Source organism: Pinus tabuliformis, chromosome 9 (assembly GCF_031772625.1).
Source record: "Pinus tabuliformis cultivar Carrire ecotype Pingquan chromosome 9, CPIR1, whole genome shotgun sequence".
In the NCBI taxonomy this organism is placed as follows: domain Eukaryota; kingdom Viridiplantae; phylum Streptophyta; class Pinopsida; order Pinales; family Pinaceae; genus Pinus; species Pinus tabuliformis.
This window is the reverse complement of record NC_142307.1, coordinates 755,072,065-755,098,773: the sequence shown is the minus strand read 5'-3', so window position 1 is coordinate 755,098,773 and position 26,709 is coordinate 755,072,065. Positions and strand designations below refer to the sequence as shown.

At 36.2% G+C, this 26,709-nt stretch overlaps 1 pseudogene; it reads right to left on the bottom strand.

The window, feature by feature from the left end:
• Window positions 1–24,650: 24,650 nt before the first annotated feature.
• Window positions 24,651–25,649, bottom strand: LOC149150895 (protein DMR6-LIKE OXYGENASE 1 pseudogene; annotated as a pseudogene).
• Window positions 25,650–26,709: the final 1,060 nt, after the last annotated feature.

Genomic DNA, 26,709 nt, shown 5'->3' with positions numbered 1-26,709 from the left:
GGAGAAAGAATTTGCAGAGCGAAAGCGGATTTAATCTTCATGCAAGAGTGGTGACAGTAGAAGCAAAATGAAGCAAAGCACACAGACAGTAGAGTGAAGGAATAGAGAATAGCAGATCTTGCATGTATCAGAACTGTGATCACATCAAGTAGAAAAAGAATCGAAGGAGTGGTAGTTGAGGAGGAAAGAACAGGAAGATAAGCAGAAACAAGAATAAGAATAAAGGAAAGGTGCAATGATAGATCAAACAATGCAAATACAGGTTGATGAGCTGGAACATCAAGTAGTTGAGGAAGAGAGTGAACAGATGCAGGTTCCCTCAACAAAGTTAGGCATAAGAACCAAGCATGTGTGCAGTTCGAGAGGTACATGGAGCAATTGATGCGATAGGCCACCAACAATGACTTGTGAATGAATGCATAAAACATGCATAAGTACATCAGTGGTCTAGCCACACTCAGGACAATGTTGCACATGCTTCAAGATAAGCTCAACAGAGGTTCCAAAACCATATACCTGGAAGCCATGGAGGCAAGAGTCTTTTTCGAGAAAGACATCACCAAACAGTACAGGGACACAATAGCGCAGTACCAAGCTTGGTATCATTTCATCAACGAAGACCATCAAGAGGATGTTGCTGAGTTGGTCTTTCCCCAAGACACTGAATGATGATGTTTATCTTGTTAGGCTGACTCAAGCCTATGTTGCCCCACATGGGTATATGAGGAAATTGTATTATTGTTTGTAAATATAATGTAGCTGAAACTCCAAGTGTCATTAGTGGAATGTGAACTGTCACTATGTAATGTGAAGAGTCATGAGGGTAGTCAAGGAGTCAAAGGGGAGTGTTAACTCATACTACAAGCTTTTAGGAGCCAAGATTTTGGCTAGGCATTTCTTAGAGAAGGCTTAGAGAGTATTGTGATGAGCCTTGGCTTCTTCGCAACGTAGAGCGAGTACATCTCTTTGGAGGAGTAAGCGGTGTTGATTGTAATGTTCCACTATTGGGGCTACTAGTTGTCAATGATGTATGTATGGATGGAACTTTCACTTAATAATATAAGTGAGCCAACATGTTTTCATGCATATGTTGTTATTGGAGTTCAGCTATTTTGGTAACTTTACCAATGCATGTTATTTAACTTAAGCATTTGTGTATGAACTATTGTGTATGTAATTGTATTGAATTGTAATTGGACTATTCTGCTTCCAGCCTTCCATGTCATTCCGCTCGTGTGTTCCTTTTAGGTTGTGTACTATTACAAGCTTCTAAGGTACACACTTCCTTGCCCCCTCTGTGTGTTAGAACCCCCATGCATCTCACTTGACTCCCTGCAAGGTCACACACTTTCTTCCATCAAAGTTATCATACTTACCTCTATGCGCTACCATGATCAAGGCACTACTTTACTACCCACTTCTGGGACTCCTACTCCAAATGCTTTGATGTCTAGTTAGGACTTATTATCAGGGAGATCCCTTGATATGCTGGCGGGTCTAGCACCGTCAACATTTCTAACAATAGACGTAGGTCCAGATGACAAGTTGATCCCTCAATGTCTGTTTTGAATCTATGCACATCATTCCTGACTTATATTAGAATCTCAGCTCTGGATGTTTTTCTCATGCACATGATTTCGAAGTTTCGGAGGATGTTGTCGATGACTTGTCACAAATCAAGTACAACAGAGAAGGCGAAGCAGGGCTGCTAAGACATGGAGTTGCCTTATTAGGTTTCTTTCAGAGGAATGAAATCCCTTCAGATGAAATTTCTTGTGGGTTGTTCGCTTACACGTTCGACGGGCATGTTGACCAATGCTATCGCACATTAACAGAAACCTCTATTCACTTGTTTGATCACATGATCGGAGAGCTAATATATTCTTTCTATCATTATAACATAAAATCACTTAATAAAAAAATTCTAAAATTACAGAAAGCGCCTGATGAATCTATTGAGAAATTTTGGGACTGCTTCTATAATATCGCCTTTCAAATCCCCAAAGATGAAATTGATTGGAAATTTCTAAAAGAAAGGCTTTTGTATCCTCTTCATGTACCTAAAAATATGCATGAGTTAGAATCATTTGAACCCCTCCTAGCATACCTCGGTGTTAGAGCTTCCAATTCTAATACAGATAAGGTTGTTGTCACAAGTGACCCTCCATCCTCTTCTCATCAAACAACTCTAGCTCTGTAGGACGAGCTGGGAGAAGTTGTGAACACAGTTGTTGAACTATCACATCCTCCCACCCCACCTACTCTAAACATCTACTCATATTTGGACTCAAACCTTGATGGTTTTCATGAGGTATTGTCTTCTCAACCTTCGACCTCTAGTTCCTTTCATCCTCTCGATTATACGGTGTTGTCTTCATATGTTACAAACTCCACATATGTTGTTCACAAGGATGAAGTTGTCAACGAAGTTAGTGTTGAGCATCCAACCTACAATGGAATTTTTTATGAGTAGGTGTGGGAATCCGAGAAAGAAGTCGTGGTGGAAGATGACCTCCTTCCATCGACAACCTCATCCACTTTTTCTTGACATCTTTTCTGATTATGCCATTTCTGATTTTTCTTGTGAAAATTCATACCCAGATGTTTCCACTTTTGATCATTCATAGGACACACATGATTTCAATCTGTGATTTGATTGCAAAGAGGATAAATCTTTATTTTCGAATCCACCCAATCTGTCATATTTTATTTCTGGAAATTTAGAGGGTGAAAATTTTTGTTTCTCATCAAACCCTCTATATGATTCGTCAGATCATGAGGATGCTAATGTACATCTTGAATTTTATGATTGTGGCTATCGTGATCTCTTCACTTACACATTTGATCACGATGTTGATTCATTTGTTGTTGATATTTCTAATCCACTAGTTTTTGATGAAGCATTTGTTGATGAAGTGGAAACCCCTCAATCTGTTGAGGCACTTTGACTCGAGTTGATGGTTATCTCAGGTTCTCACAACCTTGAGAAAAGTTCCATTTCCGATCAGAAATCTATTGAAATACCCCAAGATCCTCATCACTCTCTTGTTTTCATTGAAAATCAATCTAGTCTACACATATCACATCCTCCACCAGAATTACACGATCATATCGCTTATGCATTGGAGGAGTGATACGTAACAAGTCATGTTGCTAAATGAAAGTTTTCTTCTTTCTACATGTTTTCTTGTTTTTCAAGATCAGAAGAGTGTGCATGTTTGTCAGTTGCGCACATGTCATGCAACACCATGGTACATCTCCAGAATGTCTGTCTTGTGCTTTTATTCTTTCCTTTTCTATGGACACATTTAAACTTTGAGCATGTTGGTTTTCATTGTTTTATATCTCTTTCTTGTTGGGTTTCCTGAATATCTTTCTTATCAACCATGCCTTCACATACATGGGCCAAAGAATGCGCCGGTGGTTGCATTGCAAATATCACTTCACGTAAGTAGGCCCATGCATTATTTATCTTAGGAGTAGCAGTAGTGTTTTCTTTCTTGTTTGCTTTTTATATCATGGTTTCTTTTTAACTCACTGTACTTTCGTTTTACCTCTGTCCTTTGCTTGCTTTTTTATTTTCTTTTTTATGTACACAAAGGATTAGTTTCTCATTAAACCATGTTGACTTCTTGACGCAAGCAAGGAAAAACATAAGAGGACTTGTACAACTATCAAAATTTGGTTATTTGTCTATCCCCTCTCTTTATGAATATCTTGCATTCTTTTAGTCGATGACACCCTCATGGAAAATACATTTTGTTCAGAATGAGCCTTCGTGAAAACACAACGCTTGCACTTTTAACTAGTACTACCTACTCTAATCAGTTTCCTATTTTTGGTTAACCCTTGTAAACTCAGTCAAGTAGAGTAAGGTGAGGGGGTAAACCTTAACAAGTATGTCAGAGGTATATAACATCCTTCTCTAAAGGGAGAACCTCTTATTCTCTCAATAAGTCTGGATCCTTCTTTCACCTCATGAAATAAATAAATCCTTATGCACATTTCTTTGAAAAATGAAAAAAAAAATAAAGGTGAAAGAAGAGAAAGGATTCCTGCATAGAGAGTTGATGCAAGTAACTCTGCCATGGTACTATCTAGCCTCGCTGGAAGTGGATAAATGCTTGTGTTATTGAAGTGACTCTACCAAGGTACTATCTAGGCTTGCTAGTAGTGGAGCAAAACCAAAGATGAAACTTTAACTCTAACAGTCTATATTACTTGTGCATAAATATACCCCTCATCCCAAATTGAAACAAATCATTTGACTTGGCTTATTATATATGTTGATTGATCAAGCGAATGGCAGGGACTATGTCTTTAAGTCAATCTACTGAAGAAACCATGACGATCAAAATATTTGAATAATACTTCAGGAGGAGTTAAACTCACTTCACACAAGACAAGGTCCATAGAGAGACTTGGAGTTCTACCAGTGTGTGGCCAATGTGGTAGTGGTTACAACCATCCTCCAAAAGTTTTCCTTCACTTAATTTTGGAGTCTCCCTACTAAAATCTCAGTAGCTGGTCTTACACTGCCCAGGTACTTGTGCTTTCATTGAGTTTTATCTTTCGCTTTACGGCTTGTGTTTTCTTACTTGTTTTGTCATCTAACCATAAGTTGACCCTGTGACTTGGTTACAAAGAAATTCTAACAATTCCCTGATGATATGCACAATCCTTGAGGGCAACCAGCCTTGCTCTCAGGAAATGTGGAGTGAAACCCAACAGTGAGCTTCAGCACTAGAATTGCGTAGACCGAGCTGGAAGCTTGTCTTTAGCTGGGAAACTACACGGAGTAGTCCAAGCCAACAAGTGAGCCTTTAGCTCTAGAATTGCACAAAGCTAGTTGAAAGCCTTCCTTCAACTGGGAAATTTCGCAGAGCCTGAGAGGTAGCCCAGATCCACTCATCCCAGAAATTGCGCAGAACCTACTATGCTCAAAAACTCCTAAGTGCATGAACTAGAGAGTCGTGTGGTCCTTCTCGGAACTATGTAACCATTCCAGGTAGTGCATGGAAGTTTTCCTAAAAAGAAAGAAGCTAAGAGAAAACTCATCCCTAGGAAGTAGGGATCTATTATTATTTTCCCGAAGGTGACAAGTTGCCATCTTTAGAAGTTTTTGTCAAATGTCATTGTTGTCCATGATCTCAAGCATACGCGTCATGAGCTACACTTTCTCAAATCTATGTAATGGACGCCTCTGGAGCTCACTTATACATTCAATCATCAAGATATAGCTTCCCCAGGAAATGAAGGAGCCTTCAGAGCATTTTCATTGCTTTTCAGGGTGAGTTTTGCTTTTATTGACTTTTGCTACCTTTTTTGTTGTTTTTGTTTATTTAGCTTGTGAGAATGTTGTTTCACTCATTTTGTTTAATTAGTGCTAGCATTTTAACTTGTAGAAGTGTTGTTTCAAGTTATATATTTCCTTTCCCAAGTGTTGAAAGAGTTTTCCCACTCTTGCAGCAACGGTCACTATTGCGGTGACTCCCTTCACGTGCTTTGTGTTCCTTCAGTTTAATTGATTGTTGCACTTGTTTCACATTACATCTACACTTAGTCATATTTACACTCATACTGACATTATCCTTCAGATATTCTTGTTTTGATACTCCCCATGAATAGCTCTGGGCTCCCCTTGCCCGGATCTCACATCTCGCTACATGCACTATGCAATCTGGGAGCTCAAGGTCTCTGCCTTGGCTTCTGGAATTGTGCAAAGTCTGTCAAGGGCTAGATCCAACTGTGTACTATCAGTTCCAAGATCTAGTCCCCTAACTTGGCCACTGAGACTGTGTAATGAGAAGTCTCTCCTAGGCCCTGTCCCAAACTGAAGTGTGCATTACACAGTTCCAATCATCAAGCTTCCACAGTGGTTGTTGGGACTGCACAGTTCCCACAGTGATTCAGTCACCCCTTGTCAGTCAAAACTATGCATTTCCTTTCATCAGATGCCATGGTTGTTACTTGATCAAGAAGTAAAGTTAGATTTGTAAGAGCTAATGTTCACTTGGCATAAGTGTTCTTTCTATCCCACAGGTACCAGACTCGTGAAGCACTTTCCCCCAGCAGTCATGTACCATGGAACCAAAAAGAGTTGTTTCAAGAGTGACATCTGAAGGAAGTATTGGGGAACCAGTTCAGAAAGCGCGAGTTTACTTGACAATATATACATATGCCCAACTGTTTATTGAAAACGAGTCAACAATAACATAGAAACATGACTAGCAGTAGTGGCAGAAGGTAGAAATTCGGTACAAAATTATGGAAATAGGAAATTTTTGACATAAGAGAGAGAGAACAAAGTTGCAGAGTGAAAGAAGATTAAATATTCATGCATGTATCTTTGAAAACATAACCAAAAGGAAGTAGAGGACAGGGATAGTAGAGCGAAGGAACAGAGAAAAGAAAATGTTGCAGGTAGTATAAATATGATTGTAGTGAGAAGAATAAGAACTGAAGGAGGAATGGGAGTCGAGGAGGAAAGAACAGTAAGAGAAGTAGAAACAGGAATAAGAACAAAAGCAAGGAAAAATGACAAAGAAAAAAAAGGAAATACAGGCTGTTGATATGGAACAACCAGCAGCTGAGGAAGAGAGTGAATAGTTGTAGGTTTCCTCACCAAAGATAAGCATAAGAACCAAGTCTAACTAGAGGTCGATGGGTACATGGAATAGTTGATGAAAAAGGCCACCAACGATGACTTGAAGTTGAACACATAACACATGCAGAAGTACATTGGTGATCTAGCCACACTAAGGACAATGTTGTGCATGCTTGAAGATGAGCTAGACAGAGGTTTCATAACCATATACCTAGAAGCCATAGAGGCAAGAGTCTGTTTCGAGGGAGGCATCACCAAATAGTACGGGGACACAATACCGTAGTACCAAGCTTGGTATCTATTCATCATCGAAGACCATCAAGAGGATGTTGCTGAGTTGGTATTTTCCCAAGACCTCGAGTGATGATATTTGTCTTGTTACATTGACTCAAGCCTATTGTTTCCTACATGGGTATATGTGGAAATTGTACTATTATTTTTAAATGTATTTTAAGTGAAATTCCAAGTGTCATTGGTGGAATGTGAACAATCACTATGTAGTGTGAAGAGTCATAACAGTAGTCAAAGATTCAAAGGGGAATGTTAAGGGTCACCCCACCCTTTGTTATATATAGAACCTCATAACTCATAGTACATGCTTTTGGGATCCAAGATTTTGGCTAGGCATTGCTTAGAGAAAGCTTGGAGAGTATTATGATGAGCCTTGGCTTCTCCATAGTGTAGAGCGAGTACATCTCTTTGGAGGAGCGGTCGGTGTTGACTGTAATGTTCCACTATTGGTGCTAATGGTTGTCAATGACGTATGTATGGATGTAACTTTCCCTTAATAATATAACTGAGCCAACATGTTTTCATGCATATGTTCTTATTGTAGTTCCACTATTCTAGTTACTTTAGAAATTTATGTTGTTTAACTTACACATTTGTGTGTGACCTATTTTGTATGCAATTGTATGCCTGTGATGTCATTCCACTCGTGTGTTCTTTTCAGGCTATGTACCATTACAAGCTTCTAAGGGACACACTTCCTTTCCACCTTTGTGTCTTAGAACCCCCATGCATCTCATTTGACTCACTACAAGGTCACACACTTTCTTCAAACAATGTTATCATACTTATCTCTGTGCGCTACCGTGGTCAAGGAACTACTTTACTACTCACTTCTGGGACTGCTACTCCAAATGGTCGGAGGTCTAGTTGTGACTTCATACCAGGGAGATCCCTTGACATGTTGACAGGTCCAGCACCGTCAATATATGGGTAAATTGTGTAAAAAAATTCTAACTCCATATATTCTCATTAGAGGTTGTTGGGGGATGTTACATGCTAACTCTTAGTATGGTCGTAATTTGACAACAATGTATGCAATGTATTCTTTTTATTGTTGTTGTGAGACCTCTTATGATGAAACTCAAATGAAGAATCTTATCTCTAGTGACATTGTTTGCTCACCATAGCAGGTGTATGTTCTTCATTAAGTCTACTTGGTTTGACCGCTAAGTTACCTTACTTTCAACCATAATTTTTGGTAGCGGGAACTTTATTATTATATATTATTAGATTGATAAATAGATAATATGAATCAGATATTAAAAAAATAATGGATTTTATTTCATGAAAATATATAAAATATTTAGATAGACTCTACGAATAAGAAGGTTAAAAATGTCAAGTGTCTCTATTGAAAAGTTGTTTTTTTTAAGGAGAATAATAATTAGCTTTTACCAATTTAAACATAATATAAATATAATAATTTTCTATTTTTTTATACAAATTTATGATACAAACTTTACACCTATTTTATATGAGTGATACGGAAAATTTTTAGAGAAAGCAAATGCAGTTATGTAATATTATTAAATTGACTCTAATATTAACCTTAATATTATATTATAATACACTAATATAAAAGGAAATGTTTTAAATACTAATAAACCTATATATTAAATCATAATATTTATTACGATTTAATATATAGTATTTAATATTATAATATTATTTAGAGTATTTAATATATAGGGTTTAATATTGAGGTTTATGTTGAGATTAATGATGAATTAAACCTTGACAGCTCACAGGTGTGGAACACCACCTGGAGACTACCTCTCCAGAACACGCTCTGTCATTAAAATCATTACATGAGAAATATATAATTTACACACAATTAGAGAAGTTGAAACAACACCCTAGAGACTACCTCTGCAGAACACGCTCTGTCATTACAATCATTACATGAGAAATATATAATTTACACACAATTAGAAAAGTTGAAACAACACCCTAGAAATCAGTGACAAACTCTTAATCTAAGATTCGGTTGAACCGTCACTCCATTAATACATTTCATCATTAATCTCAACACTCCCCCTTAATGGAGAATTTGATTCACACATATGCCTAACATTTCCCTAAACAATTCAAACTTGATTCTACCAAGAGGTTTGGTAAAAATATCAGCAACATTGTCACAACTATTGCAATATTCAATATGGATTTCTTTTGTCGCATTTGATCACTGTTGCAACCTTCTATTCTTCTCTAGCATCAAGGAGAGGTCTCCTCAACCAAATTTCTTCACGTGTTGATACACACATAGCTTGATACACAGTTTCATTTTGTCAGGGAGAAAGTTCAGTCAAAAGAAATCCATATTGAATATTGTAATAGTTGTGACAATGTTGCTAATATTTTTACCAAACCTCTTGGTAGGATCAAGTTTGAATTCTTTAGGGAAGTGTTAGGCATATGTGTGGATCCATTTCTCCATGAAGGGGGAGTGTTGAAATTAATGATGAAATGTATTAATGGAGTGACGGTTCAACTGAACCTTAGATTGGGAGTTTGTTCGTGATTCCCAGAGTGTTGTTTCAGCTTCCCCAATTGTGTGTAAATTATATATTTCTCATGTAATGATTGTAATGACAGAGCGTGTTCCAAAGAGGTAGTCTCCAAGTAGTGTTCCACACCTGTGAGCTGCACAGGTTTAATTCAATAAAGTTAATTCTTATATTTTTAACAATTTATATATACAGTTTGTTTAAATATTAAGTTTATAATATAGGCATTGCGGTGCTCCTTGGAGCTTTATTTATATTGTGGGGGATGGTGTTGGTCATTATTAGTGTTTGCGTTACCGGTGATATATGAACCACAATTATTAATGTGATTATAATAACTATCTATTAAAAAAATATTTTTGTAATTGTGCAAGTCCATATTAAAAAAAAACAAAAGAGATATTAAAAAACATAATAAAAGATTATATACCTTTAATGGATCACGCATATGTTAGTGGAAATGGAGTTGTAATGGCTCACTGATATTGTTAGTGGAGTGAATGTATGTTAGTGGAAAATACCATGGACCTTTAATGGCTCACTCATATTATTAGTGGAGTCAATGTATACTAAGGCGAAACCATAGCCTTTGTAGTAAAATAAAAAAAATTAATCACAATTATAAATTTGATATGCATTTAAGAATATAGAACCATGCTTGCGGGAGTTAGAATCTCGTTCACAATTGAATTGTATCGAAGGCTTTTTCGAAAGAGTAGCATCACTGTAATGGAATAGTTTGAACGTATCATAGTTGACTTCCCAGTAAATTATGTCAATAATATAAGAGACAGAAAAATGCATGACTAAAATAAGAGAACAGCTTAGAGATAAGCATAGTATGGCCAATGTGCCATCATTTTATAAACCGTCTAGATTCCACACCAAAGTATCGGTTGAGTAGCTCATTCAAAGGATTCACAATATTATCAGTGATTCATGATTCAAAGGATTGATCTTCTTGACAAATAGAGATCCAACTATTCAAAGGAGATACGGGAAACCCACATTCTAATTGGGAGCAGAAACAGGATTTATGCGTTAGGATAGTGAAATCTCCTAACAGTAACGACTATAATTTCACTGCGTAACATGGCCATGCAGCGGGGATTTTGCATTTCGAGTGAACATTAGATGACATTTTTCGTTTTTAATGTTTTATCATTTTACGTTTAATACAAATTTCAATGAATAATTTAATATCTTTATATACGAATTTCACCGTTAATATCTTTATATACTAATTTCACCGTCATGACTTTTCCATTTTCAATCGAGGTTACTTTATTTTCAAAAATGGTTTGAAGGAAACTGACATATTTTAAAATCTTTATACACAAATGTCACTAGCATAAATTTTCATTTTTCAATGCGGACCTCAACATAATAAGCTTACAAAACTCAACATCAACAAAAACTACCAAACTAACCAAATAAGTGAGATCACTTAATTTAATATTAATGTTAAGAATGTTACAAATATTAATATGTCAAATTAAGTGTTAAGATAGGAAAATTATCTTCTACATATATTTAATTGGTTGAGTGAATATGTCAACCGCATTTCTATATAGGAGGCTAGCTTGTTGGAGAGAATCTCTCAACCCAACGAATTCCTAACTAATATGAAGAGTCTCATTCTAGAATTAATGAGCACATGAAGAATTGATATTCTGTAGTGTTGTCTCTTAACAACTATTTGTCTTAACGCCGATCAAAAAAATATATCTATGGTCTAACTTGCGTTTAGAACCACTATAAAAAAATATTAACATTCATATGAAGGAACAACCATCTATTGGATTGCATGGATATCTAACCCTTCATCAACTAGGATGTCCTTTGTGTACATGGTTCATTCAACCATCATATCTCCATGCTTGTACCTATACCTTTAATTTTAGTTGCACCATCATTATCCTAGGTTTCCTTGGATTATACATAACCATACCTTGGGTTTTGTTGGCTTACTCTCAATTATGCCCATGGTTTTCTTGGCTAACCCTTAATCATGATCAGGGTTTTCTCAGCTAACCGTCAACCATTCTTAGGGTTTTGTCAGCGAAACCTCAACCATGTTACAAAGAGTCTTTGTCCACTTTCATCTCACAAGTGTTGCTTGACTTACCATAAACTTTCACCACAATGTTGTTTCTCGATTACCACAAACCTACTATTACAACATGGTTTCAAGATTACCATGAACTTCATAACAATACACATGCCATATCAAACTTACATCACAACTGACTCCAGTACATTCAATGGAAAACTCCACTCATAAATATACCACTACCTCAATTTTAAACATAACATATAGACTTGCTATAAAATGTGTGACTCACATAACAATATGATAATTAATTTATTCTATTCAACCTAGTTAGACAATTCTACCTTTACTATCCATCAACCAATTGTTGTTTCTCCAACTAATATCCATTGTTACCACTACCACAAGTAATATCATCTATCTTCCTCTACACCAGCACTCACAGAGAGGTACTGAGAATCTTCGTTTTCATCTTAGAATTTCTCTTCATCACGAAGAATGATTAGAATGATCAATTCAAATAAATTTCATTTACATATTTAGTTGATCAAAGTCAACATGTTTCGTTTCCAAATCATCAAACAAATTTGAAAAAACAATTCCTTTCACATTACGTTTTCTCCATGGACTCTTAAATGCAACGATAATCTAACCAAGATGGGAAAAATAAAATAAAATATAATATATATATATATATATATATATATATATATATATATATATATATATATAATTAACTTTTGGTCAATATGGAAGAGCCATAATGTGCTTAAGTTCAACAATTTCTGGATCATGAAATTGTCAAAGGAGTTTGATTTGTTTAATTTCTCTCGGAATGAGTGTGGCATCAAATACAAGTTTAAATACAACATTAATATTCTTAATTTCCAGTTTATCACAAGTATGAATATCAATAATAAAACTTACTTCACCAAATATTCCCTTGCCAACTGTTGAAATATAATTTCAACTGCAACAAACTATTTTTTTTACCTTTGCGATGCGATGAGATCGCAGATCGCATATCGCATGTGTGCTTGGATCCTCCGTTTTGTTCACTTGATTTCCCCGATTGCGATGGTGCGATGCGATCCGATCGCATATCGCAGATCGCACTAATGTGTGTGTGCTCCACTTTTGTGTTCCGCCAAATGCGATTTCTGCGATGCGATCCAATTGAAGTCAACGGTTGAGTACAGGCCTGCAGCATGAATTTTACGTGAAGTGAAAGTTACATTTATTGACCGCCAGTAAATGTCAGTAAAACAGTAAATGCAATTTACTGTGGGTTGGTAAGTTTTGGTAAAGATTTTAATTTTATTTCAGCGAGAGTATGGGCACAAGAAAAATTTGGTAAAACCATTTAATTTTTATTATTACCTTTACGGAAGCATGGCAAGTGAAAACGTGAAGTAGTTTCTTTTGGTTGTCATATATATGTAATGTTTTTGTTTTGTGAGTATGTATGTAATTTGAAATGAGAAGCACAACAGTGCATCTGTAATGCGCAGCAGCGTGAGAAAAATCAGTGTATGTAATTCTTCACAGCAGTGTGTTAATTTGTAAAACTGAGACAGAGTATTTCTCAGGAGAGACAGTGAGTGTTTATTCAAAACCGGAACTGAAGTGTTCCTGGTGTAATCCCTCTGTGAGAGAGGAAGAACCATATTTTGTAACAACAATTTTTTTTAATGAATAGAAATCTGTGGTGTGTGAAAACTCTGTCCGCTTCAAATAATTATTTTTTTTAAGTTTCCCTGTGCTAAAGATCATGTGTTTGAAACAGAGCATTGTCTCTGTGTTTAGTTTATTTTGTTTTTGAAATTTTACCAGAAAAATTCCCAACAGTGGTATCGGAGCATTGTTCTCTGGTCTTTTGAGTTTGAAATCACCTAAAATTTCCAACAACTAGTATCAGAGCTAATCCAGGCTATTTGAACGGTTCAAAGAAGCTGAAGGAAGAATTCTTACTACAGCAGCTTCTCTAGCAAAGTGAAGTCTCAGCAAAAGAATCCAAGTGAGGTATTTGAAGCATAGTCAAGTATTGTAAGAATGGCCAGCACAAGTAATAGCATGGGTATGCAGCTCCCACTATTCGATGGCAAAAACTATGACTATTGGGCAATAAAAATGAAAGCCTTGTTTTCTTCCCAAGACTTATGGGAAATAGTTGAAGATGGTTTTGAACAACCAGCAGATGAAAATGAGTTTAATGGATTAACTCAGGGAGAGAAGGATCTGTTAAAGAGCTACAAGAAGAAAGACTCAAAAGCCCTCTTGTTCTTGTATCAAGCAGTGCATGGAAGCGTGTTTCCAAGGTTAGCAGCAGCTAAGACATCCAAAGAAGCATGGCAAACTCTTAAAACTGCCTATCAAGGCATGGAGAAAGTGAAGACAGCAAAACTACAGTTACTGAGGAAAGATTTTGAGAACCTGTGCATGAAAGAGTCAAACAACAATGACTCATTCTTCACTCAAGTAATTGGCCTGGTCACACAAATAAGATCTCATGGAGAGATACTTGAAGAAAGGAGGATTGTGGAGAAACTATTGAGGATTCTACCCTCAAAGTTCGATGTGATTGTCACCACCATAGAAGAGACAAAGGATCTCTCAAATTTCTCAGTTGATGAACTTCATGCATCACTGATTACATATGAGAAGAGGTTGAGTAGAAATGAAAACTCATCTCCAGAGCAAGCCTTCAAGACCCAGATGTCCTTTGGAAGAGGAAGAGGTCAAGGCAGAGGAAACAAGAGAGGAAGAGGCAGAAGCCAAAAAAGAGGTGGAAGGAACAGTCCAGCAAATGCTCAAGGAAGAGGCAGCGATCCAAATTAGAACCAAGGCCAAGGCAGTAGCCAACAAAGTGGACAACATCATGCTCAAGAACAAAGGTATGAAAAATCCAATGTCCAATGTTATTACTGTAAAAAATATGGGCATTATGCCAGTGAATGTAGAAAGAAGCAGCATGATGTGAATAATAGATCTAGTGCAAATATTACTAGAGAAAATGTCAGCCAATATAATGTGATGTTAGCTTGTAACATGGCTGAAACAAATAGTGAAGATATATGGTTTCTAGACTCCGGTTGCAGCAACCATATGACATGAAACATAGCTTTGTTTTCTGCTTTAGATCAATGTGTGAAGTCACAAGTCACACTTGGGACTGATAGCAAAATTTCTGTTATGGGTAAAGGAGAAGTTAAAATATTTACAAAGAAAGGTGAAAAGAAAACCATAGCAGATGTCTATTATGTTCCTGGAATGAGATGTAACCTCTTGAGTATTGGACAGCTTGTTCAAAAAGGTTACAATGTTTTCTTTGAGAATGATGTATGCACCATCATGGATATTGCACCCAGCAAAAGATGTATTGCTGAAGTGAAGATGACAAGGAACAGAATGTTCCCTCTTAGAATAAGAGCATATTTGAAAAAAAAAAAGAAATTTCAGCAGTTACCCAAGAGGCTTTCCAAAGCCAACCAAAAGATGAAAATTGGTTGTGGCATTTGAGATTTGGACATCTCAACTTTGGAGGCCTTAATTTGTTGAGCAGAAAAGGAATGGTAAGAGGTTTACCATTGATAGAGAAACCGAACAGCCTTTGTGAAGGTTGCATTTTGGGGAAACAACACAGAGAAAGTTTTCCAAGCGGGAAAAGCATAACGGCAAAGGCACCCTTAGAGATTGTCCACTCAGATTTATGTGGACCAATGCAAAATTCATCACTAGCTAGCAATCAATATTTTCTAACATTCATTGATGATTTTACAAGAAAAACTTAGGTTTATTTCTTGAAGAATAAAAGTGAAGTGTTTGAAAAATTCTGAAATTTCAAAGCACTTGTCGAAAATCAAAGTGGGCTACGCATCAAAGTTTTGAGAACAGACAGAGGAGGTGAGTATATCTCCAAGAAATTCCTACGATTTTGCAGAGAAAATGGAATTCACAAGCAATTCACAGCAAGGTACACCCCACAGCAAAATGGAGTCGCTGAAAGGAAGAACAAGACCATTATGGATATGGCGAGGAGCATGTTGAAGGCAAAGCATTTGCCAAATGATTATTGGGTTGAAGCCGTAAACTGTGCAATATATATCTTGAATAGGTGTCCTACACAAGCTGTGATGAAAAAAGTGTCGGAAGAAGCATGGAGTGGGAGAAAGCAAGGAGTCACCCACATGAAAGTTTTTGGATGTGTGGCCTATGCACACATTCCTGATCAGCTAAGGAGGAAGTTGGACAGCAAAGGGGAGAAATGTATCTTCATTGGATGCAGTGAGGAATCCAAAGCTTACAGGTTGTATATCCCATCTACCAAGAAGTTCTTTGTGAGCAGAGATATTCAGTTCATTGAGGAGGAAGCTTGGGATGGAAGCATAGAGAAAACAGTTAATGTTAAAAACTGTTTGTCTCATGATGAAAATGATGAGGAGATGGTAGAAATACATCCCCAAACAGCAGTGCCAACACAAGGACAGCAAGGAACACCCTTGAGGAGAAATGAAAGTGCTTCTCCAAGCACACCACAAGGAGGAGATTCAAGTGCATCTTCAAGCACTTGCACACCAAGTGAAAGAGGTAAGAAGTTCAGAAACTTGAGTGACATTTATAATGAAGGAATGAATTCTTTGTTTGCATTATATTGTCATGTTGATGACCCTATTCATTTCGAAGAGGCAATTAAAGATAAGAAATGGATAGAAGCTATGGATGAGGAGATGAAAGCCATAGAAAGAAACAAGACATGGGATTTGGTTGAGCTACCAAAAGGTAAAGAAGTCATTGGAGTCAAATGGGTCTATAAGACCAAATGCAATGCTGAAGGCAAAATTGAAAGACACAAGGCAAGGCTGGTTGTCAAGGGATACAAGCAGCAATATGGAAGAGATTATGAGGAAACTCATCGGTTGCAAGAATGGAAACCGTGAGAGCAGTGCTGTCCATAGCAGCACAAAACAAGTGGAAGGTTTACCAAATGGATGTGAAGTCGGCATTCCTAAATGGAGTGTTAAAGGAAGAGGTTTACATTGAACAACCTCTAGGCTATGAGAAGAAAGGCCAAGAGCACAAAGTGTGCAGATTGAAGAAAGCTCTTTATGGGCTGAAACAAGCACCAAGAGCGTGGTACAGTAGGATAGATTCCTATCTACTGGAAAATGAATTTGACAAATGTGAGGGAGAACCCACCGTCTACATCAAAGAAAAGGATGGCAAGATTCTGATTGTTGTCTTATATGTTGATGATGTGATTTTTACAGGTAATGATGACTACCTCATTGAACAGTTCAAAACAGTCATGAAAAAAGAATTTGAAATGACTGACATGGGTTTGCTGAGATACTTTTTAGGAATAGAAGTAGATCAAAATGAAAGTGGAATTTTTATCTCTCAAGCAAGATATGTAAATGAAGTGTTGGGCAGGTTTAATATGCAAGAGTGCAAAGCTGCAATCACTCCCACGGTAATGGGATTAAAACTCAGCAAAGAGGACAGCAACAAGGATTTTGATCCTGGCTTGTATAAGAGCATAGTTGGCAGCCTTATGTATTTAACTGCAACTAGGCCTAACATAATGTTCGTTGTTAGTTTGATTTCCAGATTCATGGAGAGGCCAAAGGAAGCACATTGGCAGGCAGCAAAAAGAATTCTGAGGTATGTCAAAGGTACAAAAAGATTTGGCATTTTGTATATTTTTTCAGAAAATTCAGATTTGGTTGGCTACACCGATAGCGATTGGGCTGGAAGTGTGGATGATCGGAAAAGCACATCCGGTTACATTTTTCACATGGGTTTAGGAGCAATTTCATGGGCTTCTAAGAAACAGCCCATTGTAGCATTGTCTACAGTAGAAGCAGAGTACGTGGCAGCTACAGCAGCAATGAGTCAAGCGGTCTGGATGAGAAGAATGTTAAGAAGTCTATGCCAAGAGCAGGCAACAACAACAGTTATTTTTTGTGACAATAGCTCAGCTATTGCCCTGTCCAAGAATTCAGTGTTTCATAAGAAAACGAAACACATTGACACAAGGTTCCACTATATCAGAGAATTGGTGAACAACGGAGAAATTGTTTTACAACATTGCAGCACTCAAGAACAGGTTGCAGACATTCTGACAAAGCCATTGGATCAAAAGAGCTCTAAATTTTTGAGGAAATGTCTGGGTATGATTGATAACCCAGAAGTTGAAATTAAAGGGGAGTGTTGAAATATAATTTCAACTGCAACAAACTACTTTTTTTACCTTTGTGATGCGATAAGATCGCAGATCGCATATCGCATGTGTGCTTGGATCCTCCGTTTTGTTTACTTGATTTCCCCAATTGCTATGGTGCGATGCGATCCGATCGCATATCGCAGATCGCACCAATGTGTGTGTGCTCCACTTTTGTGTTCCGTCAAATGCGATTTCTGCGATGCGATCCAATTGAAGTCAATGGTTGAGTACAGGCCTGCAGCATGAATTTTACGTGAAGTGAAAGTTACATTTATTGACCGCCAGTAAATGTCAGTAAAACAGTAAATGCAATTTACTGTGGGTTGGTAAGTTTTTGTAAAGATTTTAATTTTATTTCAGCGGGAGTATGGGCACAAGGAAAAGCTGGTAAAACCATTTAATTTTTATTATTACCTTTACGGAAGCATGGCAAGTGAAAACGTGAAGTAATTTCTTTTGGTTGTCATATATATGTAATGTTTTTGTTTTGTGAGTATGTATGTAATTTGAAATGAGAAGCACAGCAGTGCATTTGTAACGCACAGCAGCGTGAGAAAAATCAGTGTATGTAATTCTTCACAGCAATGTGTTAATTTGTAAAACTGAGACAGAGTATTTCTCAGGAGAGAGAGTGAGTGTTTATTCGAAACTGGAACTGAAGTGTTCCTGGTGTAATCCCTCTGTGAGAGAGGAAGAACCATATTTTGTAACAACGGTTTTTTTTAATGAATAGAAATATGTGGCGTGTGAAAACTCTGTCCGCTTCAAATAATTTTTTTTTTTAAGTTTCCGTTGTGCTAAAGATCCTATGTTTCAAGAGCATTGTCTCTGTGTTCAGTTTATTTTGTTTTTGGAATTTTACCAGAAAAATTCCCAACATTGGTATCGGAGCGTTGTTCTCTGGTCTTTTGAGTTTGAAATCACCTAAAATTTCCAACACCAACAGCCTCTTATATCTAGTAAGATATTCGCTAAGAACTCTGTCTCCAACGAGATTTACTTGGAGTGATCAGGCCTGATTATTTTTCTTCTCAGTCGAATACACATAGGATTCAAACCATGATTGTCCCTTTCCTTGCCTTCCACAATTAATGGAGAGACTAAAGAAGAATGAGCGCTTGAAGAAGGAGCCTGGTGACACTGATACCACTGACGTACCCTATCTACTAGCATCCCTCCAATATGTGGCATGATGCCTACTACTGCCAAAATATTCGAAGCCTTCACTGACGAGCCAGAACAGAACTGAAAACAACTAGGGAAATTGCATCTATCAACATTGTCAGCTAATAGGACTGTTCATCGCTCATTGGCGCTTGTAGACCAATGTTGTATCACTATGCGGTGGTGGGTGTGATGACAAATGAAAAGGATGTTTCTATTTACCAGGGCCATCTACTGACAGGACTACCCATTGCTATCGAATTGACCTTTCTTAACATCAAACCTTCTTTCGATGGTGTGATCGTGGACACTACTTGATCCTCGACCAAGGTTCACTTCGAGTTAATAGGGGGGCTCCAATGGTAAAATTCCCGCCATGGGACCCGTACGTTGCTTCCGGGCGGAGTGATCATCATGGCACTCAATTCGCAGCCTTGGTTCACACTGCGCCCCTTAGCTCTCTACGAGTTAACAAAGAGTGTGGGGTTTGAAACTGGAATCCACACTCAATTAAACCACTCTAGTTTTCTACCAGGAATTCGATGTGGAACCCCGTTTGAGGGTGGAATTAAACATTCACTACAACTTCTTGTTCACTGCTGTGAACTAAAACTGTGATTGTGCCTAACTAGGATTTGTGTCTGTGAACCCTGATCAAGCAATATCAACCACTTTCGCACTATACGATGACTCAGTCCCATTGCAAGGGATCCTTGTCCTACCATTATTTAATATAAAAAGGAAGTCAATATAATGGATTCAAGTATTTCCTCTCTTTGCGGAATTTCAGCAAAAATCACAGAGATCAAACAAACGATGCACAAAGAACATAACCCATGCCGACATTAGAATACTTGGAACCAGGTAATTACACATGTTTTAAATTTCAATAAACAAACCCAAGAATTATAGAGGACGCCAACCATTTTTTTCTATGTTCTCTTCTCTTCCAATCATCCTCTATCAAAATATATTATATTAGAAGTTGCAACTAATGGTTCTCTTGTATTCCTACAATTTTCCTAATCAGCCCAGCGTCTGTAGGTTGATGGAGTATCAGGAGCGGCGCGGAGGTAGGCTTACGCGTAGTCAAACGGCGAACTTAATGGAGAAGGGTAAGAGCCCTGTGGGGGACACCATGAAGAAGGCGTTTCTCGATATTCAGGGGGATTCGGATGAGGAATTGGAGGAGCCGAGGAGTTTTGCAGAGGGTGCACCTCGCGGAGGAGGGAAAGGTAAAGTGGGTATTGGGAAGATGTGGACGGTGGAGAATAGTGAGGATGACAGTCAAGATTGGAGTGACCCAGTATCAGCACCCTGGTCCGCAGCAGTGCAGCAGTGTAGTGACTTTTTAATATGGTTGGTTCTTTCCTGTTTTGTTTATATATATGCTGAAAGGCAAAGACTCTAACTTGGTAGTAAGCCTAGCTGTTTATATCGCATGGATAGAAAGACTGGTTATGTTTTGTTTTTGGATGGCTTTCAAACATTTCAGATGGTTAGCCTGGTTTCCCTTAAGGGCGGGCGATGACCTGTCCATGTTATGTAATTGTCCAATGTTTTTATAGTAATGCCAATAGAGTACCGCACTAGCTTACAAAAAAAAAAAAATTTCCTACTTCTGGAAACTAATGCCACTCCTAATATAAGTTTGACATCTATCCCTTGAGAACATTTTAGCATGACGTCCTACGTAGCATATATTCTCTTAAACTAAATATTGCAAAATAAAAAAATACAAAGGGAACCATTCCTTGTGGTGAAACAATTTTTTTCCTTTTGACAGGAAACAATTTTTTTTCTTTTGCCAGGATGCTTTTACATCATTTATATATATATATATACCCATTGCCAAAATTATAATGGTTTCTCACCCATTGGATAATATCTTTAGTGTAAATGCTAAGAGTTATAGGGTGAGGCTTACAAAGATTGCACTTTCCAAACACTCATTTAGCTTATCAACTTATATGTCAAAAATAGTAAAAATATACCAAAAATGATAGGGATAAACAACATTGTTGTTTGAGAATGATAATTGGTTTCAACCAAACCTCAATGGTCTTCAATTTGGTGATCATACTCGTGTACATCCTTTCCATAACAGCCTTTTGCTTTAGAGGAATCATTATGTCGTTTAACCTTTTGATGTTAAAAGTTGTTCAAAAGTCAATAAAATGACATAAGAGATTAGTTTTATTATTACAACATCCGTATGCAACATGAAAATAATATATGACCTAGAATTAAATGATAAAAATAAATGTATATTTTAATAAGTTTGATTGCCTTGGTGCATAATAGGTTCACATTAAAATAAATTTATATTTATTTGATTTTTTAAGATACTATTAACACATATTATTATAATAAAAATATTATTATATATTTCTTATATTAACTCATTAGTTGAACCTCCCTCATAATAATAAATTAATTAAAATAAATTAATTTTAATTTTATATGTTCATTATTCAAAAACTACAAATAAAATATTTTAATTATAAAAATTTAACCATAATTAATTCACTTCTAAATATCTAATAAATTTAGAATGAAAATGATTATAACATATATTAAGTAAATAATCAAATATACTTGTAATATTACATTTTTTTCAAATTTCCAAGTGGGACATTTTAAAGTATAACTAATAGTAAATAATTTTAATAAAATGTAATAAAATAATTCATAAAATTTTAGTTTAGTAAATTTTATTATAATTATATTAAATACTTACATTTTTTTTAATATGATTTATTATTTTTTCTTTAAAATGAAATGTATAAACACTTTACGGATAATAATTTTAATAAAATGCAATGTATAAACACTCTACGGATAATAATTTTAATAAAATACAGTAAAATAATTCATAATATTTTAGTCTAGTAAATTTTATTATAATTATATTCAATACTTAGATTTATCTGAGACATGATTTATTAATTTTTTTTTTAAATGAAATGTATAAACACTCTACCGATATTGTATGTTTCAACAAGATCAGAGAGAATTCAAAGAAGAAGTAATATTGCTTTTGATTTATAGATTTGTTTAAAAATGATGTGAGTGAAATACATAATATTTCTTTTGATATTTTGAGAAAAATTCTAAAACAAAAATATTATAGAACATAATCAGTATTAATCTAGTAGATAAATAAATGAACATTTCAATGAATATGCAATTGAGATATTGATTTTTCCTTGCCTATTCGAGTGATGAATTTGAGTGTCATGAGTGCACTAAAATTGTTTGTGATTGTCCAAATCTTAATTAAGAAAGAGACAATATGGTTGCTTCAAAGGTGAAGAATACCATCATTATCCCAAACGGAGGAGTCCACTTGGGCTACAAAATCAGGCAATGTTGAACGAAACACTATCTCAATATGAGTTTGTAGGTTCTTGTTATTGTTTTTGGTGTTGATATTTTGTAAGTAATCAATATTGGATAAACTATGGAATTGTTAGATGAGCTAATGGATTCATGTCTTTAAAGAGGGATTCTTTCCAACCTATCCAAACCCTGCAAATAATTGTTAGGGGAAGATATATGCATTTTAAGAGTGCTAATAATTTCTAGGTATGTAGAACATCCTCAATGGAGGGTCCCCCCCACACATAAGAGGACACAACAATTTGTTGAATTTCATTCCAAATGTCATTTGATAAAAGACATTCCATAAATAAATTAGATTTTGTCCCAATGTTGAGACAATGTAAACTATATCATGTTGGCACCATCTTATGTCATGTTGTCCAATGTGATGGATCTATTGTGCAATAAGTGCAATATAAACAATTTCTTCCTTTACTACAAATTTTAGTTCCAAATGGTTCTTTCCCACCAAGGATCAACATTAATTTTTGACTCCTTGGAAAGAGATGGATATCGTAACTATAGGTTGTAATAGTTTGAGGGGTTTAGTGAGTAAAGCAATTGGTTATGTTTGTCGGTTAGAGAGATGAAGGTATTTTGATATGATAGGTTATTTGATAGAGCATCATGATTTCCTTTGGTGCAAAGTTCCCACATTCTAGCGACATAACTTTTCCATTCACATAATCCATCCCTATGTTTTAATTTAAGTAGACGAATCATTTTCTATGAAGTTTATTGATGAAGTAATTTGGAAGGAAATCAATGTTTTGGCATCCTTTCCAAGGATCCCTCCCTATGATAAGTTGTGCCTCATTTTCATTTCTCTAAATAATACATTTTTTTGTGAGAGGAAATGGATTTAGAATTATTCTCTATGTAAGGGAACCATTATGATGTTTCATATCATATTTCCTTATCCACTTGACATTGTTGTCTTGAGGGAAGCATCTTTCCTTGATGATTTTAGCTTAAAGATCTAAATCTTGGATCAACCTTAATACATTTTTAGTTGAGAGTTATTTGGAGAAAAAAAATTATTCACTAAGACCTATCCTTATAAAGTTGTTAATGTAACATATATTTTCTAGGAAACTACCATTATGGGCCTTTTGACTTCACATGCTTCCCAAATGAATTGATAAGATAGCTAATGGATTTTTCTTAAATTGCACTACTACATGTAGGGGGGTTTTAAGACAATATTTGAGTCAATTGTCTTAACTTAAGACAAAGAGAAACTTGTGTATTGTCTTAAATATTGTCTCTAAGTGGGTGTCTCAAAATATAATGTCTCAAAAATTTGTCTGTATAAAGACAATATAGAACACATATTATTATTGTCTCTATAAAGACAAGAATTATTGTCTATTAAGAGACAATTTGATTTGTCTCTCTAAAGACAATTTCATTTGTCTCTCTAGAGACAACTTCATTTGTGTCTCTTTAGAGACAATTACATTTTTGTCTTTTTAGAGACAATAGTTGAGATTAAAAACATATTGTCTCTATAAAGACTATATGTCCATAATTAAAACTATTTTCTCTCTAGAGACAATATAAAAAATTATTTTTAAAAAAATAGATAACATCATTTTGAATGTTCTTTCAAAGTAGTTTCACATTCAAAGTTCACAAATAGTACTCTTGTATGAGAGAAACCGCCACAGAAATTCTTGTCTGATAGAAACCAGCGCATGTGGGTTATTAATATTACCTTTGTTTAGCAAGAGGGGATTCAATTCATTACTAAATTTACACCCAAGTTTTACTACTTCAAATGGGAGTCAGAAGTTTGGATTTAAGATGCTACCTTAGCTTTGATAAGTGTTCCATCTCCCAGTTTTACTATAGTTAAAGAAGAATCTGTAGACTGTTGAATGGAAACAACTTTAGATCTAGACAATGCGAATCTTTATGCAGAAATCAATCGAGAGCCGAATTAATGAAATGGTGATACCTTTATGTGTTCGACAGACAACATACCCATAAGAATACCCAGGCAGGCTTGATAGCCACACTTATCAACTGTACAAGATTGTAGGAATTTCATTGGTGGCAGGTATGGGTTAGTTTTATGCTTCAATCATGTTATCAAAAATATAGCTTCATCGCTTAACTGGATTACGCAATATTATAGAGTGAGTATGGTATCTAGAACTGGATTACACAGTATTATAGAGTGAGTATTCTTTCGCTTGAACAGTCTGTAATGGAACGTTTTTATACCCGCCCAATTATTTTAACTTCTTTTTCAAAATATTTTTGATCATTGTTGAAAATTAATACTCTCAACAGACTCATCAGAAATATTCTTTAACTGATCACTTATCAAAAACTTGTGAGGTTTCTTATGTAGCCCATGGATTATTTTGATTTTAACCGAGGAAGACTCGCTTATTACGTTTGATAAAAAAGGCATTAGCAATGGGTTCTACAACAACCCACTTCCTTAAGTACTTGCAAACTGCTGAGATCGCCTTGCATTAGAACAGTGATGCCACCTGCGTCTGAATGGCTTCTTAAAGCAAGGGTAACATCTGGGTTTGCGCATGGTGGATAGTAATTTACAAGTAACAGCTCTCTGTGTTCACCAAAAATATTATTCCAATAATCAGAATGGAGTCCTAGAGCTTCAGAAATTGCAGCCAGCAGCCTTAAACACAGTGCCCTCACCTCCACAGCGTACTTGCCTGCAATTTCCCTGTAACAAAAGCTTCAATATTATATTAAGCCAAACGAGTTATGATTGTTGCTTTAATGGTTGACATAAGGTTTAATGGCTACCTATATGCTCCAAGTTTTTTAGGCCAACAGTCGATGACTTCCTGTAATGCAAAACAAGGGTTTCTCAGATAGTCCCTCCAGTTAAGGACTTCATCTTTGTGAATATTGAAGCTTGTAGCAAGCTGAGCCAGTTGCTTTGGATCTTCTGAATAGAGGCATGCACGATCTTCCATCGGCATTTCGAAGAATTCTTTGGCGATTCCCATCATGTTTTTCATGACCCTCTCTGGTACCCCATGGTTCACTATCTGATCATATCATGCAGCTTCAACCATATTAATACTGAATTTGAATAGGAAATTTTTTAAGAATTAATGTTCATAATTGAGATTTTGGAAGTTTATTGAGAGATATTATGAGATTCAAAATTCAAATATTAAAATTCAAAATTTAAATCTTCAAAATAGTTTATATCGCAATATCATGAGATTCAAAATTCAAAGCCTCATGAATCCAATCCCTTCTGCAAAAAAAATCATAACTTGGGACATTGGAGATTGAAGGTTGTACCTAGAAAAATCCATCCTCCTGACATGCACGTTAGATTTGTTGTATGACAGCGGTTCTGCTAGGGCCATCCAAGTGTTTCGGATCCACCATTGGAATGCTCTCGCAGAAATATACCTGAGACATGTTGGGTTGCTCCTAGGGAAGAAAAATATATTTGTTCTACACCTCAGCATTGTTTATTCCATTGCACAGTAGTTTCTCAACACCATTATGTTATAGACATTTTTGTGCCCTACAACTCCAAGCATGAAATGTCCATAAACCAAGGGCTCCTAAGTCCCTAAAAGTGTTGTTCTAACCCCTAAAGGAACAAGGTCAACAGATTACAGCTTCTCCCAGAAGTTCTCCACCAGAAACTGCTCAGAATTGGTCAAAACAGGATCATTTCAGCTGCTCCACTGGATAAGTGCATTGCATTGCACCTAAATACACTGTGAGGGTGCATTGCATTTCAAAACTCCCTTCTGTAGGGTGCGATGGGCGAGAAATGACAAATGGCAGTGTCATTCCGCAAGGTGGAGAGGCAAAGGAAGCTTCCAGAATCTTCTCCTGTGACACTTGCCTCACTGAATTCGACCAAGGATGAGTAAGAGGCCCTCAGTCTCCAAGTGGAAGCAAGAACTGACAGAGAGAAGACACTAATCAAGTCACAAGCTGACTCATCCTCCTTACAGATATCTATATACGGATCCCTCATCCCAGAGATCCAGAGGCTGGAATTTTGCATATTGTAAGGAATTGTTGTTGGTTTCTAGAGACAAACATCAGATTGTTGGGTGATTTATGCTTTGTTTGAGGTGAAGAGGGGCTTCTTTGCTGGGAGGTTGATGCTGGGTCAGAACCACTGGTTGTAACTCCTCCTGGATCTTTTCTTGTTTATCAATAAAAACTATTTGAGTTCTCCTCCATGCTTTTGTATCATTGATGCTTGTTACATTTGTATGGTTAACTTAAATCTGATCCTAAGTTATTTATGAATATAGATCCATGTCTTTGTATAGTGCTCTTCTTCTATGATCTTACAGGTACTTTGTGAAGCTCGGCATGCAAGGGAGCAGGTAGTTGGAGACTATCAAAGAAGAGAGGGATTGGATCAAAGGATTAGCACAAGACACAGGTTGGTTCTTTCTATTCCCCTCTATCTATAATTCATAAAGGAAATACAAAAGTAGTTTTTCTCTGT